Source organism: Marmota monax, unplaced genomic scaffold, assembly GCF_021218885.2.
Source record: "Marmota monax isolate L192 unplaced genomic scaffold, Marmota_monax_Labrador192_F-V1.1 WCK01_AAM20220418_F8-fsc00307, whole genome shotgun sequence".
Taxonomy (NCBI): Eukaryota; Metazoa; Chordata; class Mammalia; order Rodentia; family Sciuridae; genus Marmota; species Marmota monax.
In genome coordinates, this window is record NW_026695211.1 from 1625673 (window position 1) to 1648541 (window position 22869).

A 22869-nucleotide genomic window follows, 5' to 3' on the forward strand; every position below is an offset into this window, starting at 1 on the left:
AGGACTGAGAGTCAGTCACCAACAAAAGCAACCCTATCATTAAAATGCCTGTATTAGCTTCCTTCTCTTCGTTGTCTCACCTCCTGCCTCCCCTCCCAGAACTTCTGGAATCACCTCCCAAATAAACAACTGGGCCTGTATCTTGTCTCAACATTGGCTTATGAGGACCCATCCCAAAACCACACAACAAATGTTTCCAATAATGTGCATGAGTTTTTCTTCCCTACAAACTAGAACTGTGAAAGGTCTCATATTTGGGAATGAAGGAATAAAAATGACCTCAGAGTTTTGTCAAAATACACAACCAATTCCTCCATTGGAAGTGTAGGCAGGAATTAAGATCTATTTATTATATTACTACTAATAAAAATGCACTTTTTATCCACAGGCCAGTGAATCATTTTGATAAGGAAACATCTTGACTAAATCAGAGATGGGGCCACCCCTACCCCCAACACAGACAAATGCTCCCAGCTCCCCAATCCAAGTAACAATTAATATCCAGGAATTTCCACTGAAGCAGAGGAGCCTCTCAGAAGTAACAGTCCAAGATTCCAACTTTTTCTCTGTGGGATTCAATATTATTAAAGCCACTGAGTGGTCCGGACCAAAGCCAGATAACAGGAAAGTACAATAAGGCCATGAGGTGGCAGAGAGTGCCCACTTGACTAGATTTAACAGTGTGTAGTCAGCTTTTCATTGCTGTGACAAAATGGCTGAGAAAATCAACTTAAACAAGGAAGGATTTATTTTGACTCATGGTTTCAGAGATTTTTAGTCCATGGTCATCTGGCTCCATTGCTATGGGCCTAGGTTGAGGTAGAATATCATGGTGGTGGGAGGATATGGAGCAGAGCTACTCACTTCATGGTGGCCAGGAAACAGAGAGAGATACAGGAAGGGACCAGGGATAAGATATATCCTTACAGGTCATATCCCCAGTGACATATAGCCTCCAACAAAAGTCCCACTTCTGAACACTGCTGCATTAAATACCAAACCTTCAACAATGAGCCTCTGGGAGAATTTCCAAATCCAAATTATAATAAGCATCCAGAACCCAGCTTAGAAGAGGAGTTATTTGAAGTCCTCTAGGAGGCTGAAATTAGAATCTGTCTCAATCCTGATAGTCTTATACTAAGGGAACAAATACCCTGTATTATGCTGAAATATTATATGCTGAGCTAAGCACTGAGGACTCAGTGGTGAACAAAACAGACCTCTCTCAGCCTTTATGTAACTTACAGTAGAATGCAGAAGACAGATATTAAAAATAGGCAAATGGAGCGATGACAAGGGAATCTACACAATATCTAGATTCAGAAGTTTTCAGAACAAAGGGGATGTAAAACGGGAAGGCTAGAAAATAATACACGTGTGAAGGCAGGGCATGTGGGATTTTCAAGGAACATAAAAAGCCAATGTGACTAAGGTCAGAAAGGGGAGTGAGAGAGGAACTTAGAATATTGTCAGACACAAAAGTGTGCATTAAACATTAATTATTGAGGAACACTTTAGAAAAGCCTTCACTTGCTCAAATGAAAACTCTAGCTTGAGAGCCTCCAATATTTTTCTAGAAATGCTATGGTTTTCTTGATGCTCATTGATTAAATTAAAACTGACCACTAATTTAACAGGCATTCTCAAACTTAGAAAATCCTGGGAGTTTTCAAAAATACTGATTCTTGGATACCTCCTCTCAGACCAATTAAATCAGAAGTCCTGGGGCTGGGGCTGGGGCTCAACAGTAGAGCGCTCACCTAACATGTGCAAGGTGCTGGGTTTGAGTCTCAGCAACACATAAAAATAAAGGTTAAAAAAAACATCAGAAGTCCTAGGAGATGGCCTGGGCCTGAGTATTTTTTAAAGCTTCTCAGTGCTCTTTTGTGTGAACAGCTTTGAGAAGCAGGGCATATTTCAAAATGATTTACTTCATTAGTGAACTGCTAGCCAGTCTGTCACCATGTCAGGCCCTAAATGGGATACAAGAGACGTAAAATGAAATTGAAGTCCAGACAAGGTTACTGACCTGACTCTGGACTAGGCACTTGAATTCATTGTGTTATTCAGTCAAGAAAGTAAAAACAAACCTTTTATAAGATAATTCTTTCTGTCCCATTTCAGAGAAGTAAGGTGCCAGATAACACAAGTTATACCCAAGGACCCACGCACTAGCCTTGTATGTTCCAAACCCTACCCTCTGTTTATTCCTATACTGCTTTCTAAGAAAGAGGTACAGAACTGTACCTGAAAACCCAAAAAGGAAATTAGAAACTGAGAAGATGGTATAATTGAGAAAGGACACAAGGAGAAAGTAACAAAGGATACAGACAGACTTCACATAATTCACCATTTTCCCCATGGACATAGTGACCAGGCATGGCAAACGTCTAGGAAGTTTCACTCTAAAACCTCTCCCTATGTTATTATGAAGTCATCCCTGATAACCTCCCATCTCTCATACCCCATATCTAATTCATCAATAAGTCCTATTATATGTTTTTTAAAAATATCTGTAGAATCTGGTTACTTTGCTCTACCTGCACAGTTATAATCCTTGTCTTATGGATTAAATATATGTGTGTAGGGCAGGCCTAAGATGGCTATAGTTAGGCTCCCTCACTGAGACTTCCAATCAGCTATATTTTTAATGTAGTTAAGGTCATAAACATCCTGATTCAGCATATAAACTCCAGATCATAAACATCAGCTTGGCACTGCACCTTCCTTGTTTAAAAGAAGGTTTTGCTTTTAAAAAAAGGCCTATGGAAAGACTCAGAGGGCTGGTGGGTGGAGGCTCTTCCCACCTCCTAATAATAATACTATCCCAATTGCACCTTGCATCTTCTTTTACCTACAGGATCCCAAGTCTGTTTCCCAGGGTTTGAACCCCTACAAGACAAAGTGTTTCCCCAAAAGTTCATATATTGAAGCTCTAACCTCCAAGGTGATAGTATGAGGAGGTAGGGCTTTGGGGAAGTAATTAGGTTTTGTGAGGTCATGCAAGTGGGGACCCTATCATGAGAAACAGACTCCAGATCTCACTGTCTTTGCCAAGTGAAGAAACAGTGAGAAGGAAGCCAGGAAATGAATTTTTGGTACACTGATCTTAGAACCAGAATTGTGGGAAGTAAATCTATGCTATTTAAGCACCAGTCTATGGCATGTAGTTATGTTACCCCAAGATGACTAAGACATAGAGTCCAAGTTGCCACAACTCCCCACTGGAATAACCTTTGTCTCCTTTCTCCCTTGCCCCTAGACAGTCTGTCCTCACATAGCAAAGTAACTATTGGAAACAGCAATCAGAACATGTTGGTCAAGTAGACTACACTTCTTCATAGCCTCCAACAACTTCCCATTTCAACCAGACCAAAATCCTCACCCCTGATTGTAGCTTCTAAGGCCCTTTGAGCTCTGGGTCCACCTATACTTCCAGCTTCATTGCCTTCCATGGTCCCTTTTCTACATGCTGGCCTTGTCCTGTCCCTCACCATCTGTTGCCAAATTACAGCATTCCTACACTCCAGTCCTTCTACCTGGAATGCTTTTACCCAGATTTTTTTATGGTAAACTGCTTCTCATTTAGCTCTCAACTCCAACTTCACCTCCTCATAGAGGCCTTGTCTAACCATCATAGCTAAGAGAGACCCCAATCTCCACATTGCAGGTCATGAGGCAGGCATTTGGTAATTATTTGCTTACTGGTGGGCATGCTTTTTAAAAAACATAACTGCATCTGTGACCAAAAGCATTGTGATTCTTTAGTAGGAAATTCTATTCATCAACACTGGTTGACAGGCTCTTCAGCCTTGAACTCATTGCTAGTTTTCACTTCTCTGCTTGCAAAATGAGAATAATGATTAATATTATTCTTGAAGTGATCTTCTCACTGAGGGCTCGATATAGGTTAGTAATTAAACTCCCACCGCCATATTTAGAGAGAGAGAGGACCCAGAACCAAATCCTTTCCTTGCACCTTTTCCTTTACATTTAATGTTGGCTTTTCATTTGCATTTAGCACATTCAAGAAGGCGGCAAATAAACATTACTCCATGACACCTTGTGAACACTCATCAGTTCCTGACAGGGCAGGAAGGCTAGGAGTAAACTGTCACAAAAAATTCTCACAGGCTCAGACCAAACTCTAGGTCCATTAATCTCCTGCAAGATAACTAAATGCACTGCCAATAAAAAATTAACACAACTTCCAGACTTGGCATTATCTAAGAATCCAAACAGTCCCAAAAAATAGAGTGTAATTTCTACTTCAGATCCTTCATGAAAGCTTGGATATTGCTTGGACCACTGACAGAGCTGACCCCATGATTAGTGCCGGGTCTTCTGCCTGACCTCCCTAATTGAAGCATTAGCATGCCATGATGCAGTCCTCTCTTTTTCTACTCTTTGGCAAAGATTTATGGGTAGAATCCAGGGGATCTGCAATTTGGATGGGGAAATTTTACCTTTTTGTTTTCTCTAACCTCTGACTGAAACTTGGCATTTCCTTCAATTCAATATAGATGACAAACTGCAGCAGTACTAGGCAGGGCCTATGACTTCATCACCAGTAAAATTCACTGTTCCCTTCATATCACATTTCAATTGTTACAGATATCTCAAAAACCTATTAACACTCATCACTACTTCAAAATTACAGCATTTATTAGATCTGTCACTAGATCTTGTTATTTTAATGTTAATAAAGAAACACCTGTATTACTCTATCACAAACATGGTTTTTATAAATAAATGTTAATAGTGGTATTTTAATATAATTGACTTCCTTTGTTAATCCTATGTATTTTATGAATCTCAAAACATTTTCTGGGACCACAGATGTATATCTGCAGTAAAGTACTTGCCTAGAATGTGTGAAGCCCTGAGTTCAATCACCAATACCACCAAAGAAAAATCCAAGGGCTATAGTTTTAGCGCAGAGGAAGAGTGCTTGCTTAGTATGTGCAAGGTCCTAGGCACAATACGTATTAATGAAAAAAATATTCTCAGAGGGAATTCATAGACTTCACTAGACTTACAAAACTGTCCATGGCAGCAGAAAGATTCAGAATGCCTTCCCTAGCTCTTGCCTTAGGTCACAAATTAAAGTGGCAGAATCTTCTCACTGTTACATCAGAGAATCAGAGAATTTTTAAACCTAGGCAACTTTACAAAGCAGGTAAGATTTATATTACCTGTCTCCACACAATGCCCCACTCTGCCCTGTGTCACTGCCCCTAGAAGCGTTCCACTCTGTCCTGTGTCACTGCCCTTATCAGTATTGCTCAACCATTGTGGGTCAATGCTACCCTCCAACAAGCATTCATACCCATCTTTAACCTCTATGAAATACAATGTAACTTCAACACTGTGATTAAAAACTACTCAGAGGGCCATGCCCAGTGTACATGCCTGTGATCTCAGCTACTCACCAAGGCAGGAGAATTGCTAGTTACAGGCCAGTTGGGCAACTTAGCAAGACCCTGTCTCAAAATAAAAGGGCTGGATGTAGTATGGTGCCCCTGGGCTCAATTCCCAATACAAAAAGAAAAGAAAAGTACCAAAATACTCAGTAGGGCAAAACACTTCTTTCAACTCTCATTTGTCAACTTTACCTGAAATTCTGATTCTCTGATCTTACCAGCAACCATAACTAAGAATTACCTCTGTGACAGGACAGCTGAAATCACCCTTGATCTTGGCCACCCCAGGTATTTACCTGACTAATCACCCTGTTCCTACAAGAATCTCTGGCTTGATCAGATTGGTTTCTCCCATTCCTGGCCTGGGAGGTAAAAAAAAAAAAGAAGGTCTCACTTGTATGGTGTGAGCATCTCTTTTATTTCTGAGATGACAAGGGTGAGGTTTCTATAAAAAAAAATAGATTACCAAGATAGGCAGAAACCATATAGAAATGCAGAAGTGCAGAATCAAGCTTGTCTTAAGAGAACAGATTTCTCACAGAAAGATAAGAGAGAGAGAGAGAGAGAGAGAGAGAGAGAGAGAGAGAGAGAGAGAGAGAGAGAGAGAGGGGGGGGAGGTGGAGAGAGAGAGAACAGATTTCTTTCCCCAGAGTGATTCCTGTCTGGATTCACACTGACTGGTCTGACACTGATCATTGGGCACTCAAGCCCCTGTTATTTGCCTCATCTCTGACTGACTGGGATGTGAGATTTGGCAACTTCAAATCCTACCCAGAGGGAGATCATGGCTGGCACAGCTGCTGGCCTGGCAGGAGTCTAAACCCTGCCAATGTCAGCTCCCTGAATTCTCTCCAGGTGTGAGCAGAATGAGAAGTGAAGGGGCGAACAACCAAATTCAAGAGAAAAACAAATTCTGAAGGGCGGGGAGAAGATATGGATCCAGGTGAGGGGATATAGAAGGCATGATAGTAGAGAGGAGCTACCCCTAACACTCATAAAATGAGTATTATGTGGGACCCTGCCAAGTGGCCTTCTCTTTGGTTCCCCCTTGAGGCTCTTCCTGGTACTGCACCTAGTCTCCAGTCCAGACTTCCAAGTAACCCTAGCCAGCCTACAAAAGTAAATACAGCAGACACACAGAGGTGGACACTCTAGCTCCTTCCTGGTCCTCCCAACATTCATTTACCACTTCTGCCTATATTCAGAAAGACTGAAAATCTAATCTCTTTCCAAACCTCTCCTAATTTTAGGAGTGTCCATGTGCTATAAGTTTGGTCATTAAGAAATGAAAGGAAATTGGCTTGGGTGATTCTGCAAAAAATATTGCTTTCCTTACAAAAGGAATAGATGTAACCTCCCCCCTTCTTCATGTCATAAATGTCAACCTGATGTCTGGAATAGTGATGGTCATATTTTCACCATAAAGCATGATGGAAAAGGCTAAGAGAATGCCAAAATGCCAGTTCTGGCATTGCTGAGCCAGTGAACAAATACCCCAGTGGCCAACTCTAGACTAGGAAGATACAGGAAAAAAATATTTTTTTGTTAAATCCACTTAGTTGGGTTTCATTACTTGCAGACAAAACATTCTTAACTTATACATTAGAGTAACCTCTCCTCTCCCTTCTAGTATCTCTCAATCAACTCAAAATAACTATACTACTCTGTTCCCACACTCATATTCTGTGAGTTCCATCCTTCCCCTAGCAAGCATTTGGTCCACACATATACTGATATCTAAAGTGACACCCTTTGGATAGCAGCACTAGCTGTGTTCAGATTCAATGGCAAGCCATTCTCATGTGATTAATGATATCTAGCTCTGATTATACTGGATCTTGGGTTTGTCTCACCACCTCAAATCCCAACAGAAAATTCCCATTATGTGCAGGTGAAAGTGGCAAGTACATACAGTTTTTTAATTTTTTTAGTTGTAGATTGATATAATGTCTTTATTTTATTTATTTATTTTTTATGTGGTGCTGAGGATCAAACCCAGTGCTTCACATGTGCTAGGCAAGCACTCTACCACTGAACCACAACCCCAGCCCTATGTACAGTTTTTGATACCAACTTTCACAGCTTATCTGAAACCCACACCTCCATAAAGTGTCCCCTCATTGCCCACTGTGAAGTGATTTCTTCCTCCTTCTTAGAATGCCACTTATGCCAGAACTACTGCTAGCTATGAACACTTCTGGAACTGTTTTGCATTGTTCTTAGGTGTATTCCACCTCTAAAAAGCCTCCCAGACTGTCTCAATCTGAGTTTGATGCCCCTAATACTAGCTTTTTAAATGCCCTGTGCTTCCCTCCAGTGAAGTCCTCACCATAATATTGCCATCTGCTATCAACTTCTCTACATCTTCCAATGAACCTTCTTGAGAGAGTGATGATGTCTTACTTATCACATTAAGTCAGTTCTCAAATTGGGCCTGGTACATATTTGTTGCTTAATAAATATTTGTTGGTGAATGAAGACTGTTATCTCCCCATCAATAAATCAAATTCCTTGAGAACAGGATTCTCATCTTTTGCCTCCCCCAAATGATACACACAGTGCTCTTATAATGAATATTTGGTCAGTGATTTCTATATGGAGAAAATCATGTTTTACTACAATAACTTCTACTCAAAAATATTTCAATGAGCATTATTTTTTAAAACTGTTTTAGTTGTAGACATACATAATACCTTTATTTTTATTTATTTATTTTTATGTGATGCTGAGGATTGAACCCAGTGCCTCACACGTGCTAGGCAAGTGCTCTACCACTGAGCCCCAGCCCCAGCCCCAAGGAGCATTATTTTATAGGCACATATATAAACATTTAATCCTGAAATATGCATGCATAAACACATATAACATTTAGTTACAGGGTATCAAATGGAAACTTGGTCTGGCAATTTTTTCCCACCAAACTGCCCAGTGACTTGATTCAACCCTCCAATTGTTCCTGCAACATACAGACATATTCTCTATTATTTTCCTACTAAAATCTTTCAACAAAAACATAAACAATTAGTTCCAGGCAAGGTGATGCACACCTATAATCCCAGCAACTTGGAAGGCTGAGGCAGGAGGATTGTAAGTTCAAGACCAGCCTCACCAACTTGGCAAGGCCTTAAGAAACTTAGTGAGATGCTATCTCAAAATAAAAAATAAAAAGGTCTGGGGATGTAGCTAAGTGGTAAAGCACCCCTGGGTTCAATCTCTAATACAAGAAAAATCATCAGCAATTAAAAAGAGCCACTTCTGAAGAAACTGTCAAATTAAACATAGCAAGATGACAAGTTCTCATCACAAGAGAAAGATGTCTTCTAAGGCCAGTTGAACACTGATATGAATATCCTGTGACATTACTCGCAACAAGTCTATAGCCCAACAGAACATTGCTAGCAGTGATGTTCTTATGAGAAAGCCTTGCAAAAAAGCATAATCCATCTTGCTGTTAACAGCAAAAGTTGACCACTTGGACATGATGGTTCTAACCTAGGTGTTGAGTATATTTCAAAGAATGGCCTCAGTCCCTTTTCTTCCAAGTGGGAAAGTAATCCTCCCAAATCCAAATAGAAAGTCATGTAAGAGTGAGGATGGAAAATGGCTGGAGAGGGGGACACAGTACATATGCTGGGCAACTAGGGCACATGCTTCATTCAAGAATAAGGGAAGACTGAAATTCCAAGGGGGTTGAAATACCTCTTATGGGAGATAGGGAAAGAAAGAAAAGAAAATACCCATGGATTTCCTAACACAAAACTTCAAGCTTAATGGTAAACATAAAACAGCCAGTAAGACCATTTTTACATTATAATCTTTAAGCTTAGAGGAGACCTAAAACACCTTCAAAAATGTGAGTTTTACCAAAGCTCAAGTTTCTCTTGGACCCCAAACTGTAAAGCATCTTTTAACCCCAGCCTTTTGAAATGTAGAGAGGTAGCATCAGAAGGGAATTAAGTGACAAATAAAGATTTTATGGTCCTTACATCTAGTTAACTGCAGATATATGAAAAATTAGATCAGTCTTTCCACTTTGCCCTTATTGTCACCCCAAAACATCCAATCGAAAGTGACTTTTGCCACAGCTCACAGAGACTTCTGGGCCACTATGGAGTAGTATTGATTTCTTATCAGATTTCAGATTTGATTTTGTGCCCCTAAAATCCATATGTTGAAATTTTAACCCCCTGTATCTCAGAATATGACCTTATTTGAAAATTGGGTCATCACAGATATAATTAGTTAAAATTAGGTCAATCTTGGGTAGAGTGGGCTTTAATCCAATATGACTCGTGTCCTTGTAAAAAGAGGAATTTGGATAAGGACATCAAGGGAGAGATCAGGGTGATACACCTATAAGCCAATGAAAACCAAATTGCCAGAAAATCACCAGAAGCTAAGCAAGAGTCATGGAACTTGAAGCCCTGAGAATGACCAACCCTGTCTACACCTCAATCTCAGCTTTCTAGCCTCCAGAACTGTGACACAATGAATTACCTTGTTCAAGCTGTCTAGTTTGGGCATTTTGTTATGGTATCCTTAGGTTATTAATTACACCAAATTAATAGCCAAGACCTCTGGTGTTTAAATTTGTAAGCACTACCTTACAAATTTACTTACTATCTTACCATCACTAATGAATTACTGCTGCCTCAGTTTTCAGAGTTTCTTCTGTAAGTTGCCTTCTGCTTCCGGACCCTTCTTATGTATTTACTTCCATTGCACAGTTAAGAAAATCTGTGTTTACTAATTTCTAAGATGGGACTGATGCAAAGCCATCTGTTAAATGGGAAATATTCCTGTATATATGAAGTAGTCAACAAATATGGTTCCAATTAATGACTTTAAGAATTACTCTTTAAATATTGACTTGGACTGAGCCCATATGATGTCAAAATAAACAATTTGCATGTGAATATGTCAAACAATTAACTGTTTTGTCTACATAATGCCAAATAATATGGTTGATTGTTGTTCTATTACCAGATTGACTGAACTGACCACTATTTTGGCATCATAAAACATAGTGTAAGTTCCTTTATGAACTCCAGGAGAGCAAGCAAGAGAAATGAAAAGGTCTTGCTTTTCTTTAAACTCTCAGGGACTATTAATAATGAAATATTACAGTTGAGGAAATGTTTCATTTAGAAAGTATCACTTAATAATATTAGTTAATAGTCCTTCCTGTGGGATTTTGTCACTACTTTATTTCACCTTTACTGTTCTATAGGGAAGTTCATTACTGCAGCTCAGGTGATACTAACTGCTTTAAAAAGATCAAAGTGTTATTGCTCCAGATGAGGCATACTAAACATTAGGCATATCAGGCTGATAATAAATAGGGAGATCAAGAAGTGGGGGAAGTATAATAAACACATATGTTCTCATTTTCCTCTTTTCCTCATTCTCTAATTTTCCTCACCATCCCACTGGCCAGAGTGGTGGAGATTGGATGGAGAGATATAGAGCAAGACAAAAAGGAGGAAGCTGAGGAGAGTAGTTAGAACTAGAGAAGGGGAATAACATGAATTGGATGTGTTAGCTTTATGATGCTATAATGAAATGTCTCAGATAATTAACCTATAAAGACAAAAGGTTTGTTTTGGCTCACAGTATTAAAGTTTCCAGTCCAAAATCAAATAGATCCTAGTCAATATGCTACATAGTAATGTCAGGTGTGCACGGCAGAGCAAACTGATCTCCTCATGGCCAGGAAGCAAAAGAGAGTAAGGAAGAGACTAGGGTCCCATAGTCCTCTTCAGTGGCATATTCCCAATGGCCTTAAGACCTCCCAATAGGCTCTACCTCCTAAAGGTTCCAACACCTTCTAGTAGTGCTACTCTGGGACCAAGCCTTTACTCACGGACCTTTGTAGGTTATTCAACATCTAAACTATAGCATTGGGGAAGCTTCCAGGTGGGTCCAAACCAGGCACTGGCTTTATGGATACCATCAAAACTGTAAATAACAATTGTCATATTATGTCTTTGTGGCCTTATTATAATTCTGAGTCTTCCTCCTCCTTTCTTTGTGCTTCTGGGTATAAAATGAGAGTTTATCATGATGGTCCCCATATTCCATCTTCATGATGGTTCCCATATTCCACCTTTGCTGTCTCATGACCTAAAATAATCCCTCTGAATCAGAGGTTTTGTTTGGAGTATCATAGCAAGATGTGGACACCATGATCTGAAATTCAGGATCCCCAAGCAAAGATTCTTCCACAAATAAGAAAGTAATAAATTGGTACAATTCAATGCATTTTCTAGATAATTTCACTGATACTTATTATGATTTTATGAGATTTTTCAAATAATATTTTAAGATACTAAAAAATTAAACTAGAAACAAGAATTTAAAAGATAAATCAGCAATGAGATTGCAATGCTTTTTGTGAAACTAACATCTAGTAACAAGTTTAGAAAAACACTAGCATATATAATGATTAAAAACACATCAGCAGAGCCGGGGGCACAAGCCTATAATCCCAGACACTCAGGAGGATTATGAGTTTTAAAGCCAGCCTCAGCAACTTAGTGAGGTCCCAAGCAATTTAGCAATGCCTTGTATCAAAATAAAGAATAAAAAGGTCTGGGGAGGTGACTCAGTGGTTAAGTGTCCCTAGATTCAATCCCTAGTACCAAAAAAAATTTATGTAGAAACAAACAACAACATAAAAAACAAAAGATTGTTGGTGGAACTGTAAAATGGTTCAGGCACTTTGGAAAATGGTTTGGAAATTCCTCAAAATATTAAGCATAGAGTTACCATATATGACCCAGCAATTCCTCTCCTAGATATATACCCCCCAAAATGAAAACGTATTTCTGCACAAAAACTGGTGCAGAAATATTCACTAGCAGCACTATTTGTAAGAGGAATAGAAACACTTCATTAAAATTATCTCATATTTACAGTGCTCCCACACAGATGTCAATGAAATGGTGTCTAATAGTATAAAATGTTGGTCTTTTTTCTTCAGTGTGATTGCCAACTGTGTAAATTAAGGCAAGCACAAATGTGTGTATGTGTGTGTGTGTGTGTGTGTGTGTGTGTTTCCTAATAGAAGTATAAGTTTCCATCGGAGGATGAGGACCTTATGTATATAGGGTATACTCTTTGGTCACTTTCAGGAAAGGGTTCTAGCAAATGATTAAAAGGGAAATTCTGAAGTATGCATTAGAAAGATGAAGAGAATTAAGGTAAGTCAAAGAGAGAAGGTTTTCCTAAGAACCTCATGCATGAAAGTCATACATTTGTTCCTCCTCCCCTTCCCTTTGTACTCCTCCTCTGTATTTATCTCATATTCTTCTCCAAATGAAGTCATTGTGTCTAAGCAGCTGGCCCTATGATCTAATTCAATTCCCTTGAGAGCAAGGACATTTATTAATCCACATGAATCTACACATTTGACCTACTGTAAGTAGTAGTGTAGCCTCCATCTTGTGGGCTCCTCCAGGTCAAAAAGACACTCTGTTCAGCTTTAATGATCAAACCATTCCATTCAGGCCCCATTTGTTGTAGTTTAGAGCTTAACTGTGTGTTAAGCTCTAAACCCAGTAATACTTCTAGGGTTGTATATGGTTTGGCATGATACTCGATCTTCAGAAGGTACAATATAGTAGTTTAGCTCCAATTTGCAATCATTTGACTCCTGCAAATTCTACATCCCTAAAAATGCATCAAGTCTTCCCTTTATCTCCATCCCAATGGTCCCTACCTTGCTTCCAACTCTAATCCCTTTTGTCATAATTATTGTGACCTCCTAACTGGTCTCTTTGCTTTTAATCCTGTTCTTCACCAGATTTGTGGCACCACATTTGTAAAGCATAAATAAACCCAGCCATAAATTCCCCTGTGTAAAGCCCTGAAATGTCTCCCTATCACCTTTAAAACAAATACCTCATTTTTTATCTAAGCTTATAAATTCCTTTTTTTTTTTTTAATTTAGAGACAGGGTCTCACTGAGTTGCCTAGTGCCTCACTTTTTGCTGAGGCTGGCTTTGAACTCATGAGCCTCCTGCCTCAGCCTCTGGAGCCACTGGGATTACAGGAATGTGTCACCATGCCCAATATAAATTCCTTTTAAATTGCATTCCTGACTATTTTTTCCAAGCAACTGCCTATCCATTCTGAACTATTTGGAGTTTTCAAAACAAAGCTAAATTCTCCATCCCAACCTTATAATTTCAGATGTTATTACCTCTGCCTAGAATATTCTTCCCCTCCATAGTGAGTTGGCTAATTCTTTTTTAAACAGCTTTACTGTGGTATAATTAACATATCAATAAATTCACAAGTTTGACTAACTACTAACCTTTGAGATTCTATTTGGATGTCATCTCCTGTTTTGAGTTGGGTTCCCCCAAGGACAGATACCAAAGCAAAGGGATGAATTCAAGTATTTGGAGGGAGAAGGAGATTCCCAGAAAGCAGAGTAAGAGAGTGCAAAAGAGAGAAAAGCCAATAAAGGGTGTATTCTTGAGCATGAGTGTGTGTTAGTTCTGTGTTCCACTCTGCCGGGAATTCTTTGAAAGTCTGTGGGAAATGCATCTCTTAGCTATCCCACAGAGAGGCAAAGAAGCCTGAGTATTTATCTATTTTCCTTATCCCTCATTAATTGAGAGTCACTCCTAGGGGTGTTAGCGCTCTGGCATTTCTAGCACATCACTTGATTAGCAAATATCTCACTTCACAAAGAGAGGAAGGAAGCCCTCAGCAAATATGGTGAACTTCAAGGATAAGCCAAAAGGATAAGGATACAGCACCATGAAGCACATATGAATATCCTCTTTAAAGCTTTTCTAAACTTCACCTCTGCTTTACAGGTTGGGTTAGAACATTCTCACTGGTCCCATAGCACAAGAAAATCCTTTCCACATTACACAATGTTCTTGCTTTGCTTATTGTCCTCACTCCATTGGACTGTGAACGCCTTGAAGGCAAGGTCTTTATATCTCTTCACAATCCACATTTAGCCAAGTTCCTTGAACCTAGCATGCCCAATAATACATGTGGTTGTTCAAAGTTCTTTACATTTATCATCAAGTTTTATGTTTGAAACTCTCTTTAGCAGGAGACTATCACCATTATCTTTATCATTCTAATTTCAAGGACAAATATTAAATACAATGTCATAAGAGCTAGATGGAGGACCATATCTGCTCATGTCTAGACCACTTTCCAAAATACTTTAGTAACTATTGCTTAGCACACCACAGGAGGTAATGGCATTCACCTGAGGCTAAACCTTTCAACTCCTGGCAGAACAGAGTTTTCCATGTCTGGAATAATCCCCTTTACAATATTCAGAAAACGCCTTAAGGTGAAAGCAAAGCAGCCCTAAAATAATGCCAACTCCTGTACTTCATCTGAAAAAGGGAACTTATATTTCTTTTTTTCTTCCCCAGATTAAGCTCCCCTAGGACCTGCCTCCTGATATAACTTTTCTACAATTCTAATATTTTTGAATATGTAAATCATATTTTACTATTAATTAATTCACCAACACAATGCCATTCACTAGAAGTAAGTGATCAGCCATGGGGAACAGAATGCCTTGTAGCTTTGTCATTTTTAAAGTCAAAGCAAGAAGTACACAGTTCTAACAACAGAAGGGATAAAATGCTTTGTTCTAAGGTTACGCTCTGGAGTACGATTTTTAAAAAGATTAAATATATAAACATCAAAGAAAGACTGCCCTGAAGCTGAGTTGTATCAGGAAACCCCCTGCTTTCTAATGTCCCCTATGTTCAAACATAAGACAATAGATTTGCTGATTAGAATGGTCTCTGTTCACTTTATACAGTAAAGGAAAGGAAGAGAATTAAAGAAGCTTTCCCTTAGCAATATAATGACTACTGGTGAACCACTAAAAAATGGAAGCATTTCAACATGCATAAGTTCAAAGTTATTCGGTTTATTGCTTGTTTTTTCTGTTATGTATTTTGGAACTATTTGACAGTTTTCCATTTTAACATTTTGAGGGATTTTTCTTGGTAGAATCCAGACAAGGACTGCAGAAGTTTTGCCATCTGCAAAAAGAGTGGGTTGAATTAGATCAGCAAACACTTTGGGTTCCATAACAATATTTTTGTTGGTCCACAGAACTCCTCTAAGGAATACCAACATCAGAAATGAATACAAACACTGAAAAACTGATCAATGGACAGGCTACAATATTGCTACTTTATGATACTTTTAAATAATTGGCAAACACAGAAATAGCATTCAATTGTTTATAATATTCGTGACACATTATGTTATCTGATAAAGATGTTTCTGACACATTATGATATCCATCAAGGCATTTTAGAAAAGAAATCAAGTGATTTTCTTCTTAAAAGCAGAAAGACTGAAAAGAAAAACATAGGTTTTGATAACAGATAATCCTGGGTTCTATTTATACTTCCACTATAGTGTAACCCTGGACAAGATAGTTAATCTCTTTAATCCTCAAATGTCCTCTCTTTAAAATGGGTTTAACTATAGTCCAAAGAGCAATTTTACAAATTACATAGAATAAGATACTTGAAAGTGCCTAGAGCTAAACTTGGTGCATAAAATGTTATTTTCTCCCTTGTCTATCATTCTTGTACATTTTCAGCACAATTTTGCCTAAAATGTATGAGATTATATTTTTTGTAATTTCTAACATTTTGCTTTAAGTTTTCCCCTCCTCCAAACATATCACAAGTGCATAAATAATCAGGAATAATCTGAAATATGCTCATGTTGGATTAGTAGTCCATCAATTTAAATTTATCTCCATTTTAACTTGTCTGGCTTTAAGAAAAGAATATTAACTCATGGATTATATTTGTTTACATAGCCTCTTTGGCTCTAAAATGTCTCTAGAACCAACTTGAAATGTTGTAGGCTGGAAAGGGAGGGATAGTTAGTTTAATCAGATCTGTTTATGGTGCTGAAAGTGAATAATGTACTTAAACTTTCCTCATTCAGATGCAATGGAGGGAAAACTAGTTTAACTTTTAATGAAAAACCTGAATTGCACTTTGTTTGCTATTAAGAAAGTGACATTACTCAAGTATTCCCCCAAACAAGTAGCAACAATTCTCTCAAAATTTTAGGATCATTCTGAAGAAGGAAAACTCAACCAGCCTAGGCCAGTGATCAAAAGGCTATCAAAAGTCTCATTCATGCTGAAGTACAATCCCTGTCCACTCACTTGAGTTATAGATTAGTTTTTAAATCCATGTGCACTTTAGTGCTTTCAATGTACCTAGTGTCTCCAACTCTTCTTTATAAAATATGTATAAATCAATGTCCTATCCAGCCCAATTTAGAGAAAAGACACTCATTTATAATTAGCAACATTCATTTGCATATTAAAATGTGTCCCCCTCACTGTCTACTCTACAGCCCAAATTTCTCATGCAGATTCACACATATTTTGAATATGTGAAGTGAGAACTGTTACTTAATATTTTATTAACCTATCATTGGTTCAAATAAAATGATGTTTACCTTTTTTAATTGGTTATTTTTAGTTATAAATAACATTAGGATTCATTTGACATAACTATAAAAGCATAGAATATAATTTGCTCTAATTCAGTCCCCAGTATATCCCCTTTCCCTCCCCTCCTCCCTCCCCTTTCCCTTCCCTCTACTCTACTGATTCTTCTGCTATTTAGTTATAGTTTTTTTTGGTTTTTGTTTTAGTTGGTGTCTTGTGGATATACATGATGGTGAGATTCACCACGATATATTGATATATGTACATAGGAAAGTTAGGTCAGATTCATTCCATTGTCTTCCCTTGTCCCTCCCACCTCCTACTTAGTCCCCTTAATCTACTCCACTGATATGTCTTCTATTTTGATGGAATCCCTTCACCCACCCACCCCGACTCAGGTCTCTTTCTCTGTCTCTCTCTCTCCCCCTTTATTTTGGAGTAGCTTCCACATATCAGAGAAAACATTTGATCTTTGACTTTCTGAGTCTGGCTTATTTTGTGTATGGAGCATGATAGTCTCCAGTTCTACCCTTTACCAGCAAATTCCATAATTTCATTCTTCTTTATGGCTGAGGAATACTCCCATTGTACACATATACCACATTTTCTTTATCTGTTCATCTACTAAAGGACACCTAAGTTGGTTCCACAGCTTGAGTATTGTGAATTGTGCATTGATGTGACTGTAATCCTACGGTATGGTGATTTCAGTTCTTTTGGATAAATTCTGAGGAGCGGGATAGCTGGATGATATAGTGGTTCCATTCCTAGTTTTTGGAGGATCTCCACACTGCTTTCCCAAGTAGTTGCACTAATTTGCAATACCATCAACAATGTATGAGTGTACAATTTTCTCCAAATCTTTCTTTGTAAAATATGTCTGAACCAATGTCCCATTCATCCCAGTTTAATGAAAAGATGTTCATTTATAATTAGCAAAATTTATTTGCATATTAAAATGTGCACCCCCACCCATCTTTACAGGACAAATTTCTCATGCAGATTAACACATATTTTGAATATGTGAAATCAGAACTATTAGTTTCTTTCTAAATTTATCACCTACCATTAGTTAAAATAAAATGACTTTAAAAACTATTTGCCTGAATGTGGCAACCTTCTTGGGCATTCATGCATTTTACACCAATAAGCCATCAACATGTATTTACTCAGGCCTGCTCTGCACAAAATCCTGGCATTGAGAGTCTGAAGTTCTTGGTCACAGGAAATTAAAGTGTTGTTAAGAGAACAGAAAAAAATATATAATGTTACATGTGAAATTAACTCTAGATTAAAGGTGCTCTAATACCAGAGACCAAACAGATATCTTCTATTGTCTATTACTTTGTATGTGTGTGCATGCAGGCTTACAATGCTAGGAATCAAACCCAGTGCCTCATGCATGCTAGGCAAGTGCTCTACCACTGAGCTACACCTCAGCCCCATCTATGCCATTGATGAGCCTATACACACTGGTGGGATGGGACCTCTTCTCTGTTTCCCTTACACAGGTTCATGTTTTAATTCGTTTTATATTTAATTAACCCAATTGGACTTCAAATTTCTTGAGAGAAAGGAATCTTTTGTTCAATTTCTCCTAATCCTTAACCACAGTAGCAACCTGATCACTGAAATACTTCAAATAAACTGGGCACAGTGACAGATGCCTATAATCCCAACTACCTGAGAGGTCAAAACAGGAGAATGACAAGTTCAAGGCCAGCCTGGGCAACTTAGTGAGATCCCGTCTCAAAAATAAAATAAAAAGGGCTGGGGATGTAGCTCAGTGTTAGAGCACTTGCCTAGTATACAGGAGGCCTTGGGTTCAATCCCCTCTACTGCAAAAATAATTGAAATAGTTCAAATAAAATTGCTCGATAGAGTGAAATTAATCAATGTTGGTTGTGGCACTCTGAGAAGACTGATTAGATACATGAGCTGGGATTTTGTAAGAATCTTGAATGATGGAAGGATTTTATAAGATGAAAAAAAGGTAAGGTCATATTTGTTGTTAGTAGAAAGAAGCAAAGCAAAGATTTGGACTTGGCAATCTCAACCCATCAGTGGCATTGTGAGCACAGACACCCAGATAGTGTGTGTCAAAGTATTTTTCTCTGGACCAATGTATGAAATGTATAGCCCTGAGTTCTATATTCATTCAGGACAGTGACTTTGCGTAATTTTTTCCTGGTTATCATGGATCATTCTTTTAGAAGACTCGTTATGATACTGAGAGTGTGCTGAATTGGCAAAACATCCTGAAAAATGTAGAGGTACAATCAGCATGCTTTTAGGCAGGAATCATCTATATACAGCAGTATGTTTCTTCATTTTGAACAGATTATTAGGTCTTGCCACACATTTTTTTTTTCTTTCTCAACTGCAAGTTTAAGCTATCTTTAGAAGTTTTCCTTGGGGCACCATTTTGGGGAGTACAGTGTTACTCCATATAAAACACTTTCTTGGTTAAAACAAGGATGAAATGAAATAGATAGTTCATGAAGACCTTCCCATTAAAGGTAACTCCAATGTTTTCAAGGAAAGTTTCTATTCTCTGAGAAATCTTACCTAGAAATTTAAGGATGGCAGAAACACTCCATCCTCCAATAACACAATAGGTCAGTGTTATTGAGACTGGGATGGTATAAAATAATGACAAACACATCATGACTGATTATCACCCTCAATTCAGCCTCCCCAAACATGATTTGCATTATGCTGCTATGCAAAGAGATTTCATGGTTGACCTAGAACTGTTTAGATTTAAGATACATGCAGGAAAATATTTTGCTGTTTCTCAGGCAGAAAACAGTGGTATAATTGAAATCTAAGTTTGGCACATTTGCTAAATGAGAGTAGACCCTTGTTTCTAACCTTATAAGACCAAATAAACTTTTCTCCTGAATCCCTCACCATGATCAATTACTACAGTATCTCTGAGCAAGACTAAGCCAACAGACTGATTCTAAATGTAACAGATGATAGAAATCTCTGTGAAGTGGGACTAATTCAGTATTTTATCAAAGAATTTAATCCCTCTGAAGGAATGTCCCTGTCTCTTCCAATTTAACAATAATTAGAAAGGTATCTGTTAGGAGTATGCTATTCAAAATGTGAATATTTGACCCTAAAAATGATAGAGATGCAGTCAAAAATTTATGTATAGGATGTTTGGCTTATCGTTATTTATAATAGTAACATTTAAAATAAACCAAATGTTCCACAATATAGGTTAAGTTAATTAAGGTTCAGCCATACGATGGAATTCTATATAGCCATTAAAATGTTTTATAGCAATATTAACTGACATACGAAAATGTTCATGACCTTAAAAATGGTTACCAAACAGAATATTTGGCATGAGCTTCTTTTAGAAAAAAAAGTATATAAACATTATATATACATGGTTAATATAAAAGACTGTCAGAACCACATCAACAATTGGTCATGCTGGGTTTATTTTTCATTGTATTAAGGGAGAACACATCATAGAGAACTAAGGGGCACTTCAATAAGAAAGGGTTGGAAAGAATATAGGTTTGTATTAAATGATTTTGGGAAAGGTTTAAGTTGGTGGGACTTGCTTGGATTGGATGTCATCAGCAAGGAGAGATGATTTTATGATTTGGGTGTTTTAGTAAATCTTTATCTAGAAGGAGAGAAGACCATAACAAGACTAAAGCTATTATTTTTTAAAAAGACCAAAATAGTCATGGACATTAGCCAGGCTAAGTACCTGCTAGGTTATTTGGACAAGATTCATGTTTTGTCTGGGTTCAGATATGATTATGAAGTGGTCCTCATTTTGCCTTAATCCATCATAGTTACAAAATGCCCTTATCTGACATTAATGTTTTGGGAAATGGTTTATGTTCAACAAAAGAATGCCAAAGCTTAGTTTGTGAGTGCTAGCCCAAGGCCCAGGTGATAATACAAGGTCATATCCTGGATGTCAGGGACTGATTTTCTTTTCACACACACATATAAAAAGAAGACTATAATTATAATTAATATCATTTATTATATGTTTGTGATATTTTAGGTGCTCTATTCTAAGTGCTTTACATCTTCTATTCTATTTAAATCATCACAAAAACTCTGTGGGGTAGCTGCTATTGTTATTCCCATTTTCCAGAAAGGAAAAACAGCATCATAAAGAGGTGAATCTACTCACCTGATGCCTCACAGATAGTAAGTAGTAGAGCAAGGATTCAACTCAATGGCTATAGGAACAATAACTATATTATATTGCTTATATGCACAAGTAATTATCATCAGAGGTTACCCTTGAAAGGTGGTGGGTATACCAGGATACAGCTGTTTTTGTTTCCTTCTTGTTATTTTCTAAATTATCTTACATTAATATTAATTTTAATCATAAAAAGTAATAATTTATTAATGGACTGATGAAAACTCTTTTCCCAATGTTACTGTCCCAAATTCAAACCCAAGTCTTTGGTGGTGGCAATACTCCCTCCCCTGAAAGTATGAATCAAAGGAGAAGAAAAATAGTGAGTAGACAATTTCTCCCTCCCTGTCTCATTCTCATTCTTTTCCTCTCTCACCCGTCTCCTCTATACAATTTAGACAACATAAAGGGCATTGCCGGCAATAAAAGATAAAAAAGGTGGCAGAAGATCTATCCTCAAGAGATTCCCCCTGAATCAAAACAAGCAGGGTGGAAGTTCCCCCCCAATATACATAAGGACAGTTAGGAATGGAGTTGGAAGGACTAGAAGACAAAGTCTTGGTCTCAAAGGAAAGGCCCTTTATGTGTGGGAGGACAACACTCCCACCCCTGCCAGCTGAGCAATGCTGAGTGTCTCCTGCACTAAAATGCAGCCCAGGCACTGAGAGAAGGCACTTCTGCTCTTCAGCCTGTGTAAGGGCTGGCATTAAAAGGCCGGAAATTCTAGGGATGAAGTTGAACCAAGGCTGGGGGGGGAATCATTTGGAAGGACAAAGACTTCAGAATGAAAAAAGCTTCGCCAAAATGTTTAAGCATCCCAAGTAGACCTGTGAGTTGCTTTTCTTTCTCTTACTTTTGTCCCTGCGCTGGTATCAGTGCACATGAAACAGCCTGCTCATTCTATGCGCAGAGAACGATTTTAGGCCTCTTGATAGGTGCCCACCCACTAGCTGCCGCTGGCTCAGTCGCAAAGAGCTGGGCTCACATTATTTCTCACTGCTACCCCCACCCCCAGCCCTTACAAGCCCTTACACCTTTTCGTCTGCCCCTGCTGGGAGCCACGCAGAGCATTCACCCTGCCATTTAGCACCTCGGCTACTCAATGCTGGGTAGTTTCTCAAAGCGCGTGTCCTAACAGTCACTCGCGCTCGCCTCACCGCTTGCAGGGGCACAAGTCAATGAGGCTTTTCCCTCCGCGATCATCGTGAATCAGCAAAGCGCTGCAGAGCAGCGGCGTCTCAGCAAGCAGAAATTAAGATGCTGGGGGAAGGGTACCAATGGAGTGTGGCAAGGGAATTTCTAGCCCCTTTCAATGTGTCCCTTCTGAGGATGGCAATAACGGTGCGGCACAGGGGGATGTTGGCTGGAATCTGCTGGACTTTGGCCTCCTAGGGACCCTTCAAAATCAGAGAGCCCAGTGCGGAAGAGCGAGGAAAAGCAGAGAAAGTGAATGAGATTCTGGTAGAAGGACCAAGGTAGCGCAGGCCGGGTAGGGCGAGAGTGCCCCCAGAGTGGGCAGCGCAGCGGTTGCAGGTGCTGCTGAGGAAATGTAGGGAACTGGGTTTGGTATGGAGGAAGGGATAAGAGGATCAAAAAAGGAGGATTTCCCAGCCTGCGGCTTCCTGTTTCCAACGTGCAAGTTCCCAAGTTCAGTTTGAGAAGTGCAGGGCCGCTCTGCGTTGGGGAGTCTGGGATACGAGCCTTACAGACATGCCTCTCTGAGTCGCGTTCTCCCACGGTGTCTGTCAGTCTCTCTCTCTCTCTCTCTCTCTCTCTCC